The sequence below is a fragment of the Lasioglossum baleicum genome, chromosome 9, assembly GCF_051020765.1.
Source record: "Lasioglossum baleicum chromosome 9, iyLasBale1, whole genome shotgun sequence".
Classification (NCBI taxonomy): domain Eukaryota; kingdom Metazoa; phylum Arthropoda; class Insecta; order Hymenoptera; family Halictidae; genus Lasioglossum; species Lasioglossum baleicum.
In genome coordinates, this window is record NC_134937.1 from 16,790,506 (window position 1) to 16,811,826 (window position 21,321).

At 39.6% G+C, this 21,321-nt stretch overlaps 1 protein-coding gene across 2 annotated transcripts in view; it reads left to right on the top strand.

Annotated features, from left to right (window-relative positions):
• Nucleotides 1–8,317: 8,317 nt before the first annotated feature.
• The window catches only part of LOC143211967 (discoidin domain-containing receptor 2), a 243,136-nt gene continuing 230,132 nt past the window's right edge, over nucleotides 8,318–21,321 (top strand). Inside the window, exon 1 of one of the 2 annotated variants that reach the window (XM_076430163.1) lies at nucleotides 8,318–9,002. The gene's annotated coding sequence lies outside the window, so the exon portion shown is untranslated. The remainder of the gene's footprint in view (nucleotides 9,003–21,321) is intronic. The other variant, XM_076430162.1, reaches the window with a different exon arrangement.

The window sequence follows — 21,321 nt, forward strand, 5'->3', positions numbered from 1 at the left end:
CCGCGGATTTGGTTATTAGAGGACTTTAAGAGAGGATTGATAATGCGAAACGGTTATTAAATATCGAGGGGCTGTTACGTCGAGTAGTTGTGGACAAAGATCCAGCCGATTACTCGCGACACTGTCGCACGATGTTTCGTGTTAAAGTGTTTCACTCCCGCCGATTCGGATTATCGAGCACGTACGATTTTTTCTCATCGCTGAGTGGCTGTTTGCGCGGGAATTACATTTTAATGAACAAATTCTTCGCGACGATTCCCATCAAGCTAAATATGAAATGAATCTCATTCAAGAATAAAACTTGTTAAAAGTTTATAGGAATTTTCGCGTTCCGCGTGCTTTCGCGTGGCGCGTATGCATTCAGCCCGCGTTATAATTGTCGCGGACATGATGACATGAATTTATTCCTTGGTTCCGGAATTTTTATCTGTTAGACGCTGTACCGGAAACGTTTCGAATGCGCAATGTGTCTTTTAGAATTCTTTCAAAAGTGTCTTTCAAAGAAGAATTTTGTTCTAACTATGCAATTTCGCAGCGAATATCATTCTTTTTGCGACGCAAGTGACTTCATCTGAATGAATTTTCGAAGCGGACGTTCACGGTCCAAGAAAAACTGTATTTTTAAATTCTACCTAACTGATCAGGCATGCTCAGCAGACATCCCTCTACATTAAACATTTTAATTACACTGTTAGATTAAGCTTGTACGTTTCAAATGTAAAACTTGCATTGAATTAATTTTCATTTCAAACACATTATTTAAATTTGTAAAAACTTTTAGCCGGATATTGACGTCATTCATCTCGGAATATTTCCCTCTCACAATGAATACTGAATCAAAAATACCGAAGAAGTACCTTTAAACTAACATTTCAAACGGAACCATCCCTGAATAAATGTGCAGGTTTTTTCACCGAAAGATGAGTCAATATTTGAACAATTCCACGTGATTATAGAAAAATGGTAAAGCAACGATCATCAATGTTTGCGAGGACAGAGTGACCGGAGACATGTACTTGGACTGGTGGTAAGTGTGCAAAAGGAGAGTATAAGCGAGACAAAATTTCGCGAGATCCGTTCGGAATTGGCCAAGGCAGAGAGCATAGTCAATTTCTGTTGACCTAACGTGTACGGTCAGCGGAATCAGCACGTAGAATATAAGTATCTGACACAAAAATATCGAGGTCGCAGCAATACGTGGTATATCTACATCGGCATCGGATTATTCGACGTTTTCATTAGCCATTGACATCGGCCACGGAAAATATCGATTCGCAGCCTGCAGATAGGTGCGCGCACACACGTACGCGTGTATACGTACGTCGCTTTCTCTGGCCGACGCGTTAATATTAATTTTCGAGCTTTTACATCCCCCCACGCCATTCGGTACACTCGTAACATAGATTAATTGAGAAAGCCTGTTACCGAGAAACGAGACAGTAGTTATTAATGGCATAACAAAATATCGAACGCGCACCTCCGGGGCCCACCTTCGCGACTCCCACAATTTTAAAGGGCGATAAGTTTCGGGGTCGGGCCAGGACGGGCCGCGCGAAGGAACAACGAGCGGCCGTTGATTAATGGCTTCCGTTTTTTCAAGAATACAAATTTCTGCCGCACAGATTAATTTTTATTATCAATTTATCGTGACAAGAATTATTGTCCGCGTTGTATATACTCGGCCGGCCGCGCTGGAATCTGAAATCCTTCGTAAATTATTAACATCGTAGAGAATCGTATCGGACGAAACTTGCCGCCTTTAAATCACAGCAAAGCAGCGGCGGGTGCTCTTCATTTTTTAAACGGGACCGGTCACGTCTCGCTCTTTTTTCCCTCTTTCCCGCCTCCTAGCGAAGTTTCTGATGTACAAGCGGAGAGAGAGCGAGTGTCCCCGGTGAAATTATTATTTAACGTACCGGCGATGAAGCATCTGCGCGACGAGTATTACTTAATGACGATCTAATATGAATTAACATTTATATAGAACGACGAACAACGTTCGGACTATCCGATACCATATTTTCAATACTCACTTTTAATGCTTTGCTACATACTTCCGTTGTTCTTGCCGCGTAAATTCGACGAAACTTCGGGGAACGACTCGCTTTTTAATTCGAAGCGGACAGTTTTGAAGGGGAATCTAAAAGCTGTGCACCCTCTTATGGTCGAATAAGCCCCCGGGAACGGTAAAAAATGATTCTTGTTGTTCGCTACACCGAAAACATTTATTTGCGCACGCCACTAAATCTAAGCTCCCGAAAGAAAGGAGGGTGTGTAATGACGGCGTACTTCGCAGGAACAATTCCGGCTTCTCCTCTTCCAGCAGCTGGATAAGCTGAACTCGCCAGCCACTTATCAGGGAGAAATTACTCCGTGAAAATCTTATTTCGCCTTTCTGTTTACATCCTGCGCGGAAAAAGTCGCTCCGCTGAAAACCCGCTCCTGAAACGACGGTATCGGAATTGATGATGATGAAAGCGAGATTATTTGCGTCGCGGACCGACAGCACTTAATTATTATTGTAGTGCTAACACTATGGAAATCTCAAATAGAATGTTAATACAGCTTTATACAATTTTATTAAGACATTAAGTGTATCTATGAATAAATCCGCACACGAAAAGAAAGTAAATCAGTCTCAGATAATTCTAAGAATTTTTTAATATTATCACATAGAGCTTGAACTTATTGCTAAGTTTAGTTTAAAATAAGTTTGTTTGCAAAATCTGCTTGACGTATGCCTCCGAATGTTACTGAAACATAGAAAAAGCGATAAACAATTGGCGATTGATTCCTAATTTTTTCTCGACAAAAAAAAAAATGAAATTAACGCTTGTACAGAATTCTTCAAGTTATCCGGTTGAATGTGGGTCAAGTCACTTTGCATCATATATTTACGATTTTTATTAAACATGTCAAGATAAAGGAATGTATTGTAATTGGTTAAGGAGTGTGCCTGTGACATTTGCATAAACTCGAAAATCGGGTTTTTGAATGACGTCGCTTTTGCAGGCAGGTTGTGTCTCGAATGCAAGTTAGCGGAGTCGCTGACACCTACGAAGAGAGGAGAAGTGTAGTTGAAGGGACAAACGTAAAAATGGATCGTGACCCAGTGATCCCAGGGCGCGAGGCGCCGTTCACGTAAGCTGTCGATTTCACGGTGGCGTACGGTGGCAGGGAAGCTTCTCGGAACGAGTTAGAGCAACTGTCAAAGACGTCGAGTCAAATGGGATTAGAGGTTTATACGTCGTAAGGTCAGCGTACGCTTAAAGTGCTTCAACGATGCGTTCCATATACACGCAACAGAGAGGCGTTGCGCGTGTCGCTCGTACACAAACTCGCACGTCTTACAAGCCCCTTAGACGTTTGCGACGCGTTCGCTGATTGATTCTCTGAAGTGATTTCGCACTATCGACTTGCATTATCATACGCAAGCCAGTTCAGCGCAATACCTCGAGTGGGTACGGTTGATTCATGGCCAGGCAATATTGTTCTCTATCGCGCCACCGCGACGCACGCCGACGTTTCAGAACCGGCCATGCAATCAGAGACGCGAAAATTGACGTTCCGTACCCGAACGTCGTCGTAAATTCTCATTTCGAAATTGGTAATCGAATTATTAATGTTCCCGACTTGCTGATGGTAATTGCTACTGCTTCAACTTTCTTTTTTCTAATCAGAGCGTACATTCCCGTTCGCGGCCGTGCTTCTCTTAACGACCTGCTCCGCGGTCATGATAGTTAAACTAAAAACAAACGATGTGATACAATTGCTTTTTTAATTTACTCTGGTCAATTGTTCCATTCAATAACTGTCTGGAATACGCCGAAATCGTTTATTTTATTGCAAAAATTTCTGAAGCCCGTGACACTATGCATTGGTTATTTAATTGCCAATTTAATAGGAGGAACGCGGACATCGCTTGCTCTGATTGATGAAGGGATATATTGTCCGAATGTCATTCTTATTTCATATCAGCACAAAATTTAATTTTTGAGACTAGGAAAATAATTCTGTCATTCAATAAGGATTAATAAAATCGTAGTCATTCCAGCAACGACAATCTATACTCTATGTAAAAGGTTATTCGGTATGTTTTATCGATGAACTAAAATATTGTATCTTTTATATATTGAATCTTTTCTTGTAACGGGCTCATGGTAATCCTACACCACTATTTACGTTACGAGATTAGCACGGTTCCAGTTGAGCATTAATAAATTCATCGCTGTAATCGGCTTAAACGAACGAATAGGTTTTCGAAGTAGAAACAGACTAGGTCATGCGCAGACATCCGCCATTGACCATTGAGCGTCAGACACTGAAAACTCGTTCCACCAGTGAACAGAGTTGCAAAATTAAAAAACTCATCTTTTCTGTATAGTGACAATTTTTTCAATCATTCACGTTTAAGATTATTCACTGCTTCGTGAATATAATTGGCTTGTAAATGTTTCGATTGGCCCGCAAAGGGAAAAGTTCCTTCAAACACCTTCGGGAATTTCCCCCTTCATGGAAGTACAATATTTTTTAGATACCCTGTATAATAGCGGGTGTATTCGCTAAATTTTTATACTTGATTTACTCGAAAACGGGCTGTCAAACGAAAAAATGTTAATCCTACTTTTACACGTGTTTTTGCATGTACCTGTCTTCTCATTGGCACAAATGCTCCGAAATCGTGCATGTTCGATCTGTTTCATAGGTTTATCGTGCACACGAGCGCGCGGGCACATTTTTGCCCCGTGTGCGCGCAACAATCGATTCGCGCTCCGAAAACTGCATGTCAAAGTTTAATATTTCGTCCATTTTACCGTGTCAAAACATCCTTCACGCCGAGCTGTCCCAAGGTTACATTTTTGAAAGGAATCCTCTTACACGGTCCGTTCGCTCCTCCACAGAGCGGCTGAATGTTCGCGTCGACGTTTGACATTCGTCGCGCCAGACGAACCGAATCAGACCTCGGGCTCTACCGTGAATCGTAAAACGCGAATTGCGCAGGAAGGAGGCCTGCGTGCGACGTGGTCTCTCGTACACGGGGTTACAGTCATGAAAACGTAGTAATATCGGGCCCTGCCTGGGCTGGTGAAACTCGAATTCATTGTGAACGAAAAAAGAAAAATTCGGGAGGGCTAGGAAAACACCGGAAAAAAGCACGGGCCGATCGCAAAATTGTATTTCGTAAAAATGCGTTTGTTGAATGTTGCAAAACAAAAAACAGTCGGGTAAAAATTGTATTCAGCTACGAGCACCGTACTCGAATTTCGGAAATCCTTTGATGGCGAAATTTGTATGGGCGAAATGAAAAGACGAGATTGCTTATAAAAGCTATTTCTCGTCGAGTGATTGGGGTATACATATACTATAATATATACTATAGAATATTATGTTTCGGTAAAATTAATTTTGCATTATCATGTTACGATGTATATACTCGTTTGTTAATTAATGTACATGTTTGTTCACTTTTGTCAACAGATTCGAAAATAGAAATTTATTAATGTGAGTGTTTTTTAAAATTAAAGGAGGTATTGTACTGAAATTGTATTTGATTTCGTAGAATTATATATTTGATGACATTTTTTTAGTAGATGAGTATACATATACCATGAGGGACGAAAGTATTCGTACACCCTTTGAAACAGAATAACTTTTTTATAATTGTACCAAACGACCTGATTTTTTATAATCAATTAGAAGCATTAGTTTACGAAATGATATGCAAAAAAGGTTTTCCAAAATTTATAATTTCGATGAAATTTTCAACATGTGTATAACTAACATAGCTCTACAAAACATGTATTTTAAATTTTCATTAAGGGCCCAAATAAAATAGTTTTAAAGAATGCCTTCTATTTTTCATGTAACCTTGTAAATTATAATTTTTGGAAAATCTTTTTTGCATATCATTTCGTAAACCAATGCTTCTAATTGATTATAAAAAATCAGGTCGTTTGGTACAATTATAAAAAAGTGATTCTGTTTTGAAGGGTGTACGAATACTTTCGTCCCTCACTGTGTACCGTGTACGGGCTACACTTTTTATATTAAAAACGCGGAGAACAAACATTGTAAATATCCGGAGCTCGTGCAGGTAAATACTTATTACAAAATATAGAAAGTCAATAAATGTCGAACAGTCCGTGTTCGCAGTGCACTATTCATACATGACAATGCTATAGCTGCGAACTGTGAATTGCTTTAGAACAATATACTGTAATAACAATACAATAACACGTTCTCAAAAATACGTTTCGTATATTTTAGAAATAAAAGCGGTATATACTGTACGTTCCTGAACTCGTAAATCAACATGAAAAAATTAGTGAAAAATATAGAATGACATTTTCTTAGAATTCCTTTGAAATAACAATCGACGTTAAAATTTGCTTATTCTACATTCTAAATAACAAACTCCCATTGGCGACTATCTATACTATTTTCTTTGCCCTTGCAAGTAAAACTATGCCATTTACAAAAATGTAGATCTATAAAGAATGACAAAATTTGTACAGGGTGTATAGAAAGTAATGGTCATATCTCTGGATCGGTGGAAAAGTTGTAAAATAAACTTCCAGCAAAATTGTTTACAACAAAGAAAATTGTTGGTAAATTTGTTTTTTACATCATCACCTTCGACACATCCAGAAGAGAAAAAGTTTCAAAGAAACCACATGTCGCAAACAAATATTTATTGAGATATAAGCTGTTAATGTTTTTGTAAAATTTGATTGTGTGGAGTTATACGTATTAGAAAAAAGCCTTCTACTACAGTCCACCTGATCGTGTCGATAAGACCGAACATAATCGTGTGCATGCCTCGACACAAACGAAATTTAAAGGGATATTCGTCACTAGGCCCGTACAAAGTCATTGTCTCCCTGCTCATTCAGATAATAAATTTGAAGTTGGAAAATATGAGAGAAAACCTTATACTCATTGTTATACATAAGAGTGCTATAAGTAAAGTATAGGTACTTACAAATTTTTCAGAATCTTCTGTTCCTCCGTTGGATCCACAGCATACTGGTATTTACGCCAATACGTCTTAATAACTATGAAGCACGGAACATATCACATTCTACACAATCACTAAACACTACACATCACACTCCGAAGTGGTTAACGTGGATTCAGGTGGAGAAATGTAGCGTTTGTTAATTGGACGCGGGTGTGTCGGGAGAACTTTAGGTTGAGGAGGGGGAAACTATCAAGGAAATTCCTTTTCCATGCTCACACTTCCATCAAACGTTGCAGTGACATTGTATGTGTCCCTGCTAGCGGGGTTGCCTCCAACGTTTTTTGTAATAATCCTACATCTGTCGATATTTAAGAAAATGTATGTCTCTTGACGGTAGCAGCACTGTCGCGCCGCCCAATGCTTCTCGCGGCTCCGCTACATTCTGCCGAATAATGCAAATTACGCAACGAAAACGCAGAAGTAAACCAAATTGGGATACGTCCCCGCTAGATTGATCTTTTATCTAGCGACTGTGACTACGTAGGGGCCCCAAATGTGTATTAGCGACTCGTGCGTAAACTCGTAATAGCGAGACGTGGTTTGTTAAATGCCGGACCCTTGCAATTCTGTGTACGTATATGTGTCTAGCGGTGTGTGAGTGTGCCACCAAACTCTCGCTCGAAAGCGGATCTACACCCTTAAATAAAAAATGGCTGTATCTCGGGAACGGTGCGTCCTATCGCAAAAGTAACGAAATTTTCAAAAGGCTCAACCCAAAAGCATATAGGGTATGCCCAACTACATGACGTATGTAGTCTTTTGATTTTTTCAAAAAGAAAAACATACGCGTGGGAAACCACGCGCGGCAGAAGTGAAACGTCTTGCAGTCTAATAATGTTTAGAAGTAAATTAAGAAATGGTAAATAATCCTAATGCAGCGACAACAAAATCAGACTGCGGATTTTTATGCAAAATAAAAATTATCTGCATTGAGTGCAAGAAATAGAAACTACATTGAATTTTATTTTTTCGGTTAATGATTTTAATAGAGGAGAAATCACATATATTGACATCTTGATTTTAAAATTTTTTCAACAATTTTTAATTTCATCTATACTCAATTTCGTTATAAATGCATAAAGATCCTCAGTCTAGTTATCTTAGATAAGAAATGTGAAGAGTCAACAAATTACAGTTACATCGGAACTAATTGAAAATTTGGACAGTTTCATTCCACCACAATTTAAAACCGCGGAGCCGAACACCCTATATGTGCACGGATGCTGGTTTAGTTGGCGGTGTCGCCACGGGTCACGGTGGCGCTGCGCCGCCAGCGCGATCCTCAGTTCGTCACGGGGTCGCGAGGGGTACGCATTGCCTTCGTCGATTGGCCGTACCCACGTTCGTTGTTCGTGACGCGCGAAAACCATACGGGAGCGCGCTCGTCTTGTTTTCTCATTCAGTCGAACGTTGAAATCCCGTTGGCGGTGATCGTTTCTTGAATCAGTGCTGTCACTTTGAAATCATCGGCTTATTATTTTTGTTTTCTGTGCGGTGCCATGCGGCCAGGTGGCGGCTGCTAGCGTGATTTATCCCCGGCACCGTTTTGGCCACGGGACGGGACAGTGCCGTGAGGGAGGGAAGATCAAACGAAGGACACTGCGGTACCTGTGACAAAGAGGCTCCCCCCTCGCGCTGTCAACGAAACGTGAGTGCTTCCTTGCCCTCCTCGGGCTTGTTTGACTTCCTTCTGCCTTCTTCTTCTTCTTCGACTCGGTTATCCTTTTGGCTAACGCTTTCGGCAACGTTTCCACACCGGCTGCCGGGACCGAACCCACGCGTCCGAACACGTCCCACCGAGGAAACGTACCTAGACTCGTTACCGACAGGTTCGACAGACTACGCTTTTGACGCGTGGTTCGGAATTCCTGATCGAGGGACGTGCTTTCCTCGCGTGCACGCCGATAGATAGTCTTACTGCGATACAGTTCCACTTCCGGTCGGACCACGCTGACTGTGTTTCATCGCCTACTGCAATCTGGTGAACTGCCTTTTTTATTCTGTTGTTGTTGATGTGGAAACTTTTTGGTTCATTTGAGACACGTGAGTGGGGTCGGAATTACTAGGTAGAAGGTTTCTATATGTGCAGATTCGGGGAATGTTTTGCGGTGATTTTTAGTTCTCGTTTTCGGATTGTTCCCTCACTTTTTCAGATTTTTTTAGGTTTTACCTTGCTACAACATTATTTTCAATTTGCGTTCATTTAACTGTTATATGGAAACCCGAGTATATTCATGAAAATGAAGATTTGATACGTAAAAAATTCGGTACCATTATTCTTTAATGTTTTTAACATGATTTGATGGTGGAAAATTGGGACAGTACGCGCAACACTAATTATATGAATGTTAAATAAAAGTATAGACATTTTTTCAAGTGACGCAATTTCCAATACCACAAACTAGTTATGTAAGTGTTGCATATATTTTTGTAATAATTCACTTACGATTTGAAAATATTTTCCATCTCCATACATGTTATTAGACAATGGATCTTTATGCAAAATAAACTGTTCATGCATTATTTGCATGGGAATAAAGCTAAACAAAGATTTATTTCTTATGTAAATAATGTTAATTGATTGAGAATTAATTTTTACCGTTTCAAGTTTCACCTACTCATTTGTGTCATAAATACATAAAATCCGCTATCTACATACATATAGTAATCTGACAGCAGGGCCTTCTTTTGAATGAAAAGACGACCAAATGGAATTGATTTTTTATATTAATTTTTTATTGCTTTGTAATACACCAGCTGACAATTTTGAAGATCGTATAAAAAGTTTACACGTTCGATCGACAACTTCATTTACTCACAGTGCAACCATGTAATATTATACATAATCTTGTGCAATTACAAATATAATAATTTATATAAGATTATTTCTACCAGATTATTTCATGGAGGAAGTGTAAATTTCTGAACGCTTGTGAACTACGTATGTGTCACTTTTGCGATTGCATGTATTAAATTATGAATAGGCAGCGGATTTTATGCGTTTATGACTGAAATGAGTAGGTGTAATTTAAGACGGTAAAATGATTAAAAGAATTTAAAAATGCTGTTACATCATTTGCAAACTATTAAACATATCAAGAAAGGAATTTAATTTCTATTTTATTCCAGTGTGTTGCAATTCAGGTAGAACATTTTTATTTTCCATAAAGATCCGCTGTCGTTATGAGCTACAATAGCTTCGTGCTGACTATAATGAACGAATCCAGAAGTGGCCCGTTCTTGAAAGACATTACCAAAAGAAAGCACAAATAACTAGAAAATCATGTACCGAATAAAAAGTACAGTGAGAAATGCAGAGACTTAGTTTGCGATCTGCCACGTTGGAACGTGTTATCCGCATTCGTACCGTGTGACATATTCAATATACAGATCATACGTAGACGGGGTATGGTGCACTGCTTTTGACGTTTGCGTTTCACTGTGCGTATCGGAGTCTTTTTCCCCGGTGTTCGCTAGGGTGCTCGTAAAGTTCAAAAGAATCTGAACTACGTTTTAGAAATTCTCGTGAGATCTCGATGGACTTTGACCGATTCCACGCAACGTCCGTCCGATAAGATTAATTTGGAAATAAATCTTGGCTTAAACAAACTCTATTTAAAGACGCCATCTACAAAACAGGGGTTCGAAGAATACTTATAGTATCGGGTGGTTCGTGTATTCGTGGGAGACGATCCAGCTGTGTACATTGTTTGGCTCCAAAGTGAAACCGAAAGTCGTCATTGTTAGGAGATTAGTATTAAACATTTAATCCGTTCGTTGATCGGCGTACTGTGTATTCAAAGCAGGTATCGTTGTCTGATTAATCATACACTCGCGCTGATTTCAAGTTCAATACTCCATACAACATCACTGAATAACAGTGTACAAAACAAACACACGACTCCTGTTTTCCTTTGATTTAGATTTGAAAATGCAATCTACGTCGACGAGATATCGCTTCGAGTGTTTTGTTTCGATTCCACGAAAGATCGGAAGAGTAGAAGGACCTTCGAGGAATGAATAGACCCGAGTGAATAGATTATTTAAATTGATCTGAAAGGGGCAACTCCTTTCAAGCTAATTGCTCCACGTTGTTGCGAAACATTTTTCAGATATATATATATTTGCGAACACACCCAGAGAAAAAACATGCACTTCTGCCTACCACGAACGTATAATTTAGCAGAGCAATACATACATTTCATAACTATTAGCTACAACTATTCCAATCGCGCGAGCTCCATTTTCGAACACAGTCCGAAGTAGAGAACAACAAAAATTCCGCAAACCGAGCGTCCAAAATTCACGGGAACAAAATCAATTTAAGTCAGCAGAGTCGCGTACAATGGAACGCAGAGTTGTAACTCCTGACAATGGGAATAATCGAGCAACAACGCGATTGATACGATACAAAAGGAGTCGGGTACGTGGCGCGATGCTAAAAACAATCTACATCGTTATGCCGACCAGTTTCCGCGTTAACAAGGTTTACAACAATTTCACGGTGGGAATATTCCGTAATGATCGTTGGCCGCGTGCATCCCGGTGCCCGAAATCTGTGCGCATTACGAGGACGATCGCGTTTCGTACGTATACATATACCTACGTGCCTGTCCGGTAATAATCGCTCAGAGACGTAAGCTGTCAGGAGGCCACGTGGAGACTGCACCACTGGTTGCTTTCGCCCGTTAAGTGATTCTCTAACAATACCCTGCACGTTTCTATAACATCTCTGTTTTTGATTAAAAATTTAAGCAGTGATCTCGTCGAGTTTGTCCGAAATCGAAGGAACTCGACCAAACTCACGAATACCCCAACATGTTTAAACTCGTGGTTGGTCCAAGCTGTCTTACAAAGTCGAGACTTTGTGGTCCTCGAATGTTAAACAGCTTCAGAGGATGTTAACTCTTGAATAGTACCCTGGGGTCTTTCGTAACCCCAGCAAAAGTTCACGGCTTTTCTCTGATGCATCGCTAGGTAATTGCAAATATGAAGTCTCTTTAGATTATTTTGAACGTTTGAATCTTGTAGCCCTAAGTGAACCTCTGTGTTTACGGAATTTTCCATTATCCAAACGATAAAGAATTTTCTTTCACATTTAAAGCGAACCGTATGAAACACGACTTATTGCACAGATCAGTGAAGATTTCACAGACATCACTAGTTTGGATAATCGCGGTAAATATGATCCAAATTGTCGAAATGCTAAAAAATTAGTTATTGCCATTACCTTAATACGTCATCAGTGTCGATGCTATTGATTTGCTTTAAAACAAATGCCATCAAATCGGTGACACTAAAATCAATATATTCGTTCTAGAATTAACTAAACTATAGTGTAAGAGAGAGAGAGGTGCTTTCATTATCAAGAAACTAATAATAATCACATAATATTACTATAAAATATCTTCCACTAATTAACAAAGTATGAACAGGAATGCACAACTTCAGTGCATTACTTATTCGTGAATTGTTTTTATAAAAATTTCGTAGTGTATCGGGGCGTGTGAACGCCGTCATTCTACTCATGACGTTCGATGTCAACGACTTCTCGGGAGGCACTCACGATCCATTCACTATGCCGATCCTCGCCTCTCGCCACGCTTCGGCTCGAGAGATTTCAGCCAATTTTCTCAGATAATACGCGTTCCATGGAAATACAGTTTCGCGCGATTTCCCCGTTACCGTGCACTCCGCCCCACTTCCCCGATGCCGATAAAGCCGACCGACGCATAAATAATTAATCGCACGCAATCAGCGTGTTTGCGTCCGCTCCGCGACCACCGCACGCGAAAATTGCCTCTATCTGTCGCGGATCGCGCAACACCGACCACACGTTTTCGAATCGTTCAAGTTTAGACAAGCTCTTTCCCGGCTCGTATGCATGAGAAACGATTCGGAAGTTTCATTCTCGCGCGCCCCGCAAACGCGGTGCCGGTGTGAGGATTTCGGATGCGTGTAATTTGCCGGAAGTTTGTTTCGCCGTTTAGGCGGAGTTTCGAGGGGATTTGTTACTTTTTCTCGTACGGGGAGCGGTCAGAAACGCGTTATTGGAAGCGCTATTTTCGGAAACTGTTCCGTGTTTTATATCTGCATGTAATCTGACCAATTGTAATTTTTGGAAAATCTTTTTTGCACATCATCTAGTAAACCTTCTAATTGCTTACAAATAATCATATCGTTTGGTACAATTATAAAAAAGTTATTCTGTTTTAAAGGGTGTACGGAGACATATGTTACTGAGTCTAAATCTAGAAAATACATTTAAAAATTTTTTGTTACAAGCCCAAATAAAAATGTAAACAGCAACGTCAATATATTTAGTTACAAGCCCAAATAAAAACGTCGTGGACAGCAGCTTCAATATATTTTGTTAAAAGTCTAAATAAAAATGTTGTGAAAAGTAACTTCAAAATATCATCTAGTAATCTGATCCATCTAGCTTGGCAAGGAAACTCAACTCTTTATATTTATAAAGTAGTTAGTATGATTTAAAGTGTGCGCCATCAATTACAGTAAAAATCAATCATGACGAAAGTTGCTGAAGACATCGGAATCCATAATAGTGAAGTAGAGATGATCAGTGTACAAATCGATGAACAGCTGTATGAGGCATTATATCTCTCCAGACAGATAACAAGTAAAGGTTGTTCTCTGATAATTTCTCTTCCTCTTTTTGTTCCTGCGTCTTCCCATCGTCGATTTTTTCTCTGCCCAGTTTCGTCTCTAGCTTTCCTGTTATTCCGGACTTGTGTGCGTAACCGTAGGCCGAACAGGTGCCCATCTTCTTGCTAGCTAGTCACCCCACTCGTGCACAACAGCTTTATTGTCGGATTTCTTGCGCCTCTCCCGTGGATCACCTCACCCCCGAACCGCACAAACACACGGGTAGAAACGGACAGTGAGAGAGAGAGGAGGGACAGAGAGCTGAATAGTACTCGCAACTTGCTTGTTTATTGATTAACCATTAGCTAAATTAATGGTGGTCCCCGGGCACGATACAATGCCGCTATAAAGCTTATGAAGGTGAATTAGATACGGGACACTTGCGCGAATTGCACTTATTCATGCATCGCGTTGAGTAATCGTCGTCGTCGCAACGGCGAATAGAAGATCGTTAATTTATCCGGTAATTTTCATTGATCGATCCTCGCTCGTTAAGGAACGAAATGGTTTCATAACTAACGGGTTTGTCTGGAATGCTAACTGTTGTACATATGTACATACCTATAATATATGAATAAAGAATATAGAGTACATAGATGTTTGAAGTCGGATGAACACGCGTCTTTCTACATATATTTTACATTAATGGATACGGAGCGACTGGCGAAATCGTGTCGGGTGACGGTACCACCTTCCCCACTCGAACTACTGAGCTCATACTACCATTATATGTCTTCTTGTACGTGTAATTGTCTACACTAACGATACGTGTTGTATTAGGTTGCCGAGATGGTCGTGCTCGCTAGGAAATGTGATCGAGGAATTGCATTAGTAGGAGCGCGGCGTGTGCGAAATTGAAATGTGCTTGGCAATCTGTAAAAGGAATCGACACGAATCGTTAGATCGCCGTTCGTATTAATATTTTTCGAGCCTGTTGGAATCAATCGGCGATTTATGGTCTTCATCACAAGTGAAATGGAAAGTCACAGCCGTCGTATTAAACTTTGAATTTTTACAGAGGTGTATCTCTTTTTCTGGCTAACTTGAATTGTATTTAATTCACTCGTATCGTTTAGTGGAAAATGTAAAATTTATTACAGACTTCATTTTCAGTCTGAGATGATACTCGACGTTTTACAAGTGAAATGGTGCAATTTGATTTTTGAAGTTGAACGCACGAGATTTCGCAATTATTTAAATAACCGTAATCTCAGTGACGCGAACGAAAATCAGTTTAAGTTCTAGAAGTATTCATGGTCGAGATTCATAATATCCCGCATGAAAACTGGACACAGGAAGATAGATCTCGTTAAACCAGGCGAAATTTTTTCCCTGCCTTTCCCTCTGTCTTAATTTTAAAAAGGCAGCCGCAGTTCATTCTACTTTCTACAATCGTCCGGACTATATCAGCGTATCACAATTCTCCATTTTCTTTATTTGCTACGCCGGGATTTCTTTCCAGGAATTTCTCAATTTAATTAGCTTCTTAATAGTAGCCCGACTGATCTACAATCTGAAAATTTCAACAAAATTCCCTGAAAATAAACAGGCTATTTATATTAAAGTTCTTAAGAAGTGTAAATTTCTTTCTGATTGCGGCCATTCGTGTAATGGAAATCTGCGAATTCGCGTAAAGAACCTCGAGATGTCCGCGCGCGAGTATCTGCCATTTAAATATTCACTGTCTGTCTCGAAATATATCCTTGATTTCATTAAGCTTTCATTTATAATAATGAGTCCGCAGTCCCGTGCATAAATTCAATTAACAGAGACTTTGAGGCGGCCGACAATTAGCGATTAAATCTCCGAGAAACCGATTTCCACCGTCAAACGAAAAATGGATAAACCGACCCGGAGCGACATCAATCCGGGCCAGCAGCAGCGGCGGCGTCCGTCGACGTGTTATGAGATGATTAAACTTCCGTTATTTCATTTTTAAATAAAGGGAACCGGGGCCGCGCCGCTGCGACGTCCATTTTATAATGGCAAGAATGTCAAACAAGTAGGATGACAGTGCTCCGCGAAGAAGAAAGCAACACTTGACTATTTTATGTGCCGCTCGCTCCTTTTCGCTCGGGACCACGGAACCCTCTTGCATACGCTAGTTCAGTTTCAAACTTTAATTAAAAAGGTGGAGTCGCAATAAGCTTCCCACCGCCCCCGCGTTCAGCTCTCTCTTGCTCTCCCTTGCTAGTCCTCTCTCTCTCTCTCCCTCTCGCTCACTTGTTCTCGTTGTCGCACAGTTCTCCCCCCTCAACGTCACCGAAACCGCCCAGTCGGAGGAGTCGAGCTATTTTAATTTCATTTACGAGAAATAAACAGAACAATCAAATTAACGTAGGCGAGTGAATATGCACGTCCGGCAGTACCTTTGATGCATTCTCGAACTGCGTATTTTCGGAACAACTCCCGACCACCACTCCATCTCTCTCTCTCTCTCTCTTTGTTTTTCTATCTGTGGCCACCCTCACAAATGTATTTCCATCGGGTGTATCGTAATGCGCGAAAGGATGGAGCCACAAGTAGGATAGGAATTCGTGTACACCAGTACGATTTGGTATTCACTTTGTACATTTGCGAATTAACGAGACTCAGCCTACAAAATCTCCCGCCGATGCGATATCCCGCTCCGGATGCTGCCTCTTGCTGTTATTTATTTATTTAACGCCGCGAACCCATTCAGCACACAAAGAGAATAAAGAGTGCTGTTAATGCGATTAACGTAAGATTAGCCCCGAAGATTCCACCGATAATTTTTGTATTTCATGAAATTGCAAAATAGCGGAGCATTAAATGTTCGTCCAAATATCGTTGATTTTTGAACTGTCAGTCGACGTGAAAGCCGTACGATAATCATTCCGGACGCGTTTCAGAGCTTAAAGTTAAAGCCTCCACTTTCGGAATTCCTAATTAAACGGTAGTAATCCTTACTTTTTCCTTTCGATTATTGAAAATTTGATTGAAAATTTTTTTTTATAACTACAATCACTATGAATATGGAGATTAAAATCTCCCTTTTACAGCGACCTTTGAATTCTTCATTTTCCGTAACCATTTCACAGGTAACTATTATATTAAAAAAAATAAAATCGATGAAATACTAATTTTAAATATTAAAGTTCAAGATAAATCAAATTAAAAAATGACCATCATAGAGAAGCTAATTCCTCAAATTCCTTCCTAATTGTACAGTTTTTTTAACCTAAATAGGCATTAATTGAACAAGCCAGAAATAAAGGTAATTGTGCATTGAAAAAAGATGACTCCCACGTGAGTGGGACTATTAAGCGTTATTAAAATTAAACGTACATGCATGTGGGTGTTCTTGAAAAGGTTAAAATTTCAGTGAAAAATTAAATATAATTTACATGCAACTATTCAGATTTCTAATAATAACGACAGGAACATATTTTACTTTGATGAACGAGTAATGGAATATCAATTGCCTCTAAAAATTCAATGCTTCATTGGCATAGATTACATGAAACAAAACAACATTCCGGTCATACATGTGGTCGAGTTAAGGCTAATTAACGGGAACGATTTGATGGGTGATCCGGTGTTTAATCGGCGCATACCGCGGTAATTTCTTTCGTCGAATCAGTGATTCACATCCGAGAAGATGGATTCGAGACGATATTTCCCGGTAGAATGATAATCGAGAAGGAAGTACCGGGGACGCGCGGGGAAACAGATACGCGACTTTTTGCGAGCTCCGCGTGCGTAGAGCGAGGCGCTTCCCCTATGACTCAATGTTCGAGGAACCGGGAGCCTGGATTTATGGTCGCGATAATAGTTAATAAGCTTTCATTAAGGATTCGGGGAAAATCGCTCGCATATCTCGTGAAATATTCGCGAACGTTCAATTACGGGCGTTCGCGATAATAAATTCTCGAGAGCGCGGCGGCTACTATACGGTGTCAAATGGAGCCGGGCCGCGCCTCTGTTACGATCTAGAAATTAAATGAAAATTAGTATCGCGTTTTCGACGTTAGCTAATTAAAAGCGCAATTATTTAAGAGTTAGAACCGGCCGACGGGAAAACAACGAACGCGAAACGCTACGAAATTTCTGCGTTATTTCGCGGAAAACGGCCTGGACTAGCGGCTACTGTTCAACGAGAATACGCCGCTCGCGAATTCGATTCAGCTCGACTTCGCGCACCTAACAATAAGTATTATACACCCCGGAAAACATTTATCGCGAAATTACCTCGTCAACTTCCCGCACGAACAATCGCCGAACAAAAATTTCCTTCAATCACTTCGTCGGAATTAAATTCTTCCAGGGACTTCATATTGCATTTTATGTGCTAAACTAAATTAGTCTAGTTTGCGAACCGTTTCTGTCAAGAAATATCTGAATTTAGTCTTTTTCGTTTGACTATTCTTCTGTTATTTAGGTAGATTGCCTTTTTTAATTGTCTTTTTTAACATAATTGTAGTAATAATTTTTTGATGGAAGAAAATCAGATTATCTCAGATATTCAAGTGGAAATTAAAGAAATTGTAGAATATATTTTTATACATTCTGAACTTTCATAATTCTTCTTAATTCTCATACGTTCCTCGGGCTGGAGATTGCCCATGTTATAAAAACGGTAAATTGTAGTATCTTCTTCCTATTCGTAAGACGAAGAATAAAATAATTCTGTAAGAATTATCATAGAATCCATTGTGCAGCTACTTCTGAGGATCGTACGAGTATTAAACATTTATAATAATTATATCTAATTTGAGGGTGTTAGCATTAATGGCAAAACTGAATGGATAGAAATTAAGATTAATAATGAGAACTCTTCGTTTAACTCCTGTATCTTGCAATTGGCGAAATTTTTCAGAAAGATCCGCGTGCTGTGCACTTGTATCATTTATAAATTAAAATACAAGACCTCAGCGACGCGCAGCTTCGCAAGAAGCAGAATTCACAGATGAATATAGATTAAATCAGGGCGTGTATACCATTTATAAATGAGACTGAGAAATCTCATACATTTGAAATTCGGCGAGAGCGGAGGAGCTCGCAGATTAAACCGAGATGTTTATGCCGCTTATAGATTAAACTGCGAGTCCCAAGGAATCCGGAATCCTATAACACTAGAGGGGCAGTTGTAATTGGATAGTCCTCTTACGAGAAGAGAATTGCTTCTTTTATTAGCGGTGCGCTTCCAGAGAAAGGGCAGCGCTGCTCGTGTCGGAGCAATTATAAGGTCGTCCGAAGTAACGAACGATGACGTCCAGGTCATCGCGAAAAGACGTAGCCGTCGCTCGCAATTTGCTGCCGTGCTTGCACCAGTATTCACCCCGAGAATGTGGACGGGGCTTAAAGTCGTAATCGTTCGAAAACATAAAGAACTCTTTCAACAAACAAATTTTTTAATTAACAATCTCAATGTATGTATAGAATTATAAAGTTTAAAATTATTTAACAAGTCTTCCGATAAGCGTTAAGGAGATGCTTACTTCATTCAGCCATTTGCAATCGCATTCGTGGCACCCCGTTGGGCCAGGGAAATAATGTTGGCCATCGTTTTCGCACAAATACTGTCTTGTATAGTGTTCCACCGTGTTGTGCCGAAATCTTAATTTCGCCCGGACGAAATATTTATCGAGTGTACACCGGGCGAGCAGAGGCGAAGTAATTGCGTGCACGACATCGTCACATTGAAACGGGCCGGGCGACCATAATGAATAATCGGCCTGTTCGCCGAGTGATCACGCGCGTGAGATTACGCTCGCATTTTCTGCACGGTACTGTCAGCATCGCGTGCGATTAACACGTCGATTTCAACCGCTCGGAAACTCGACTTTTTCTCTTTCTTTTTCTCTCTCTACCTCGTCCGGTTTTCCCTCTCGCATTCTCGTAAACATTTTTATAGGGATTTCGCGATAAACGAGGCTGTATCGGCCTCGGGGATCGCGACCCGTTGTTATTACCCCCGAGTAATTCTTGCGTTAATCGTCGCCACCATTAATATGCCAGGCTTCTTTGTTTCTTCCTCGCGTACACGCGAAAATACGCTGTTTCATGGCGATATAATAAAGTGTCTGCTCCGAGACGCGGGCTCCTTAAAATAATTAGAACGTCACGGCCACGATAAATTCTATGGTCCAGACTATATTTAACAATCACTTTTTCTTTTTTTTTTTAATGCACAGTCCCTTATTAATTACGAAAACAGAGAGATAAAGCGAGTTATTATTCCCCGGGAGGAAGTTGTAGCTAGAAACGTGATCCCCGTGCAGGTGTTGTTATCGCAATGCATTCTTCATCGAGCATGCTTTAATGCTTTGATTATTTTAACACCAGATCTATGGAGCACTCGGAGTAGCCATTTTACATTGCTTTATACATACATATAAATAGGAAAAGCTGATTTAATCAGATTTCTAGAAATAAATTATTAAAGAATGTGTAGTTCTAATGTTATAGGGGCGTTTTCATAGTTTAATATTGAAAATATTAAGATAATTATACATTTTTTAAAAATCTAATCTACTAAATTTATTAGGTATTGTAAATATGGAAGTTGTGTAGAAATGGTACGAATACAAGGGGAAAATATTTCATTATTTTTCGTAGGTTACATACTCGGCTAAACCAGTTTTTTAATTGAACTTAAAAAAAAATTATTTGTATGAATTTAATGCAACTCCTCCAGAAGCTGTACGAATTTTTTCCGTGGCGTATTTAATACGCTTTAGAGTTCCGCATAAATAATTGGAGGCTTTATTTGCGATATAATCTTTTGTCGGATTTATTATCAGGAAATTGCGTGCAACAGCGCGGCGCATTCAACAGATAGAAGGAATAAATGCTACGTATACAAACGCATACTCCATGAAAAGCTTTATTTCCAGGTTGCAACAGAACGAAATGTTGTTACCGTACCGTACAATTCAATCAATGATTCATTCCGACATGTGGGCAATTGTTGTCAATATACAATTCATATTGTTGGAAATTTGAATTAATCACTACACAAATTTCATTCCGGTTTTTCGTTGTTTGAGGCAGGCCAATATTTTTTGTTCGAATGAATTGGATGCGAAATTTCTCCGTAAAATCGCGCAACGAAATGGCAACGACGGCGTTAAATAATAGCACAGCTCCACAAATTAGTGAAATAATTGTCGCAAATGCGTTCTATTTCCTCTCGAAATTAACAATTCTGCGGTCTCTAATTTCCACGTATTTTTAAACGCCGCACGCCTTTTGAAGAATTTGACTATTTCCATTTTTAATTTTCCCATTCCATTAATCCGAAAGTGGGAAATTATTTCACTCTTACTGCGTGTGATAAAATCAATAGAGTTACAGTATGAAAGACGTGTATTTTTATAATTTTTAAGCATAAACTTTATAAGAAAAATAATAAGCATGCATTCTAACTGGACATATGATTAAAAGTTTATTGTTTTAATGTAAACTTGTTAATTTGTGCAAGTGTTTCTAATAAGCATTGACCACCCACTGTGAGTGAAAATATTTTTCACAATTATCAGATTTGGGTTAAGTGAGTCAACAGGTCGTAAAATCTATTATAAAAATAATAAAAAATTGTGCATAGCTATATAGACTTCGATTACAAAATTTATCAAAGTGGCTGTAATAATTCAACCATCTGCAGTAAG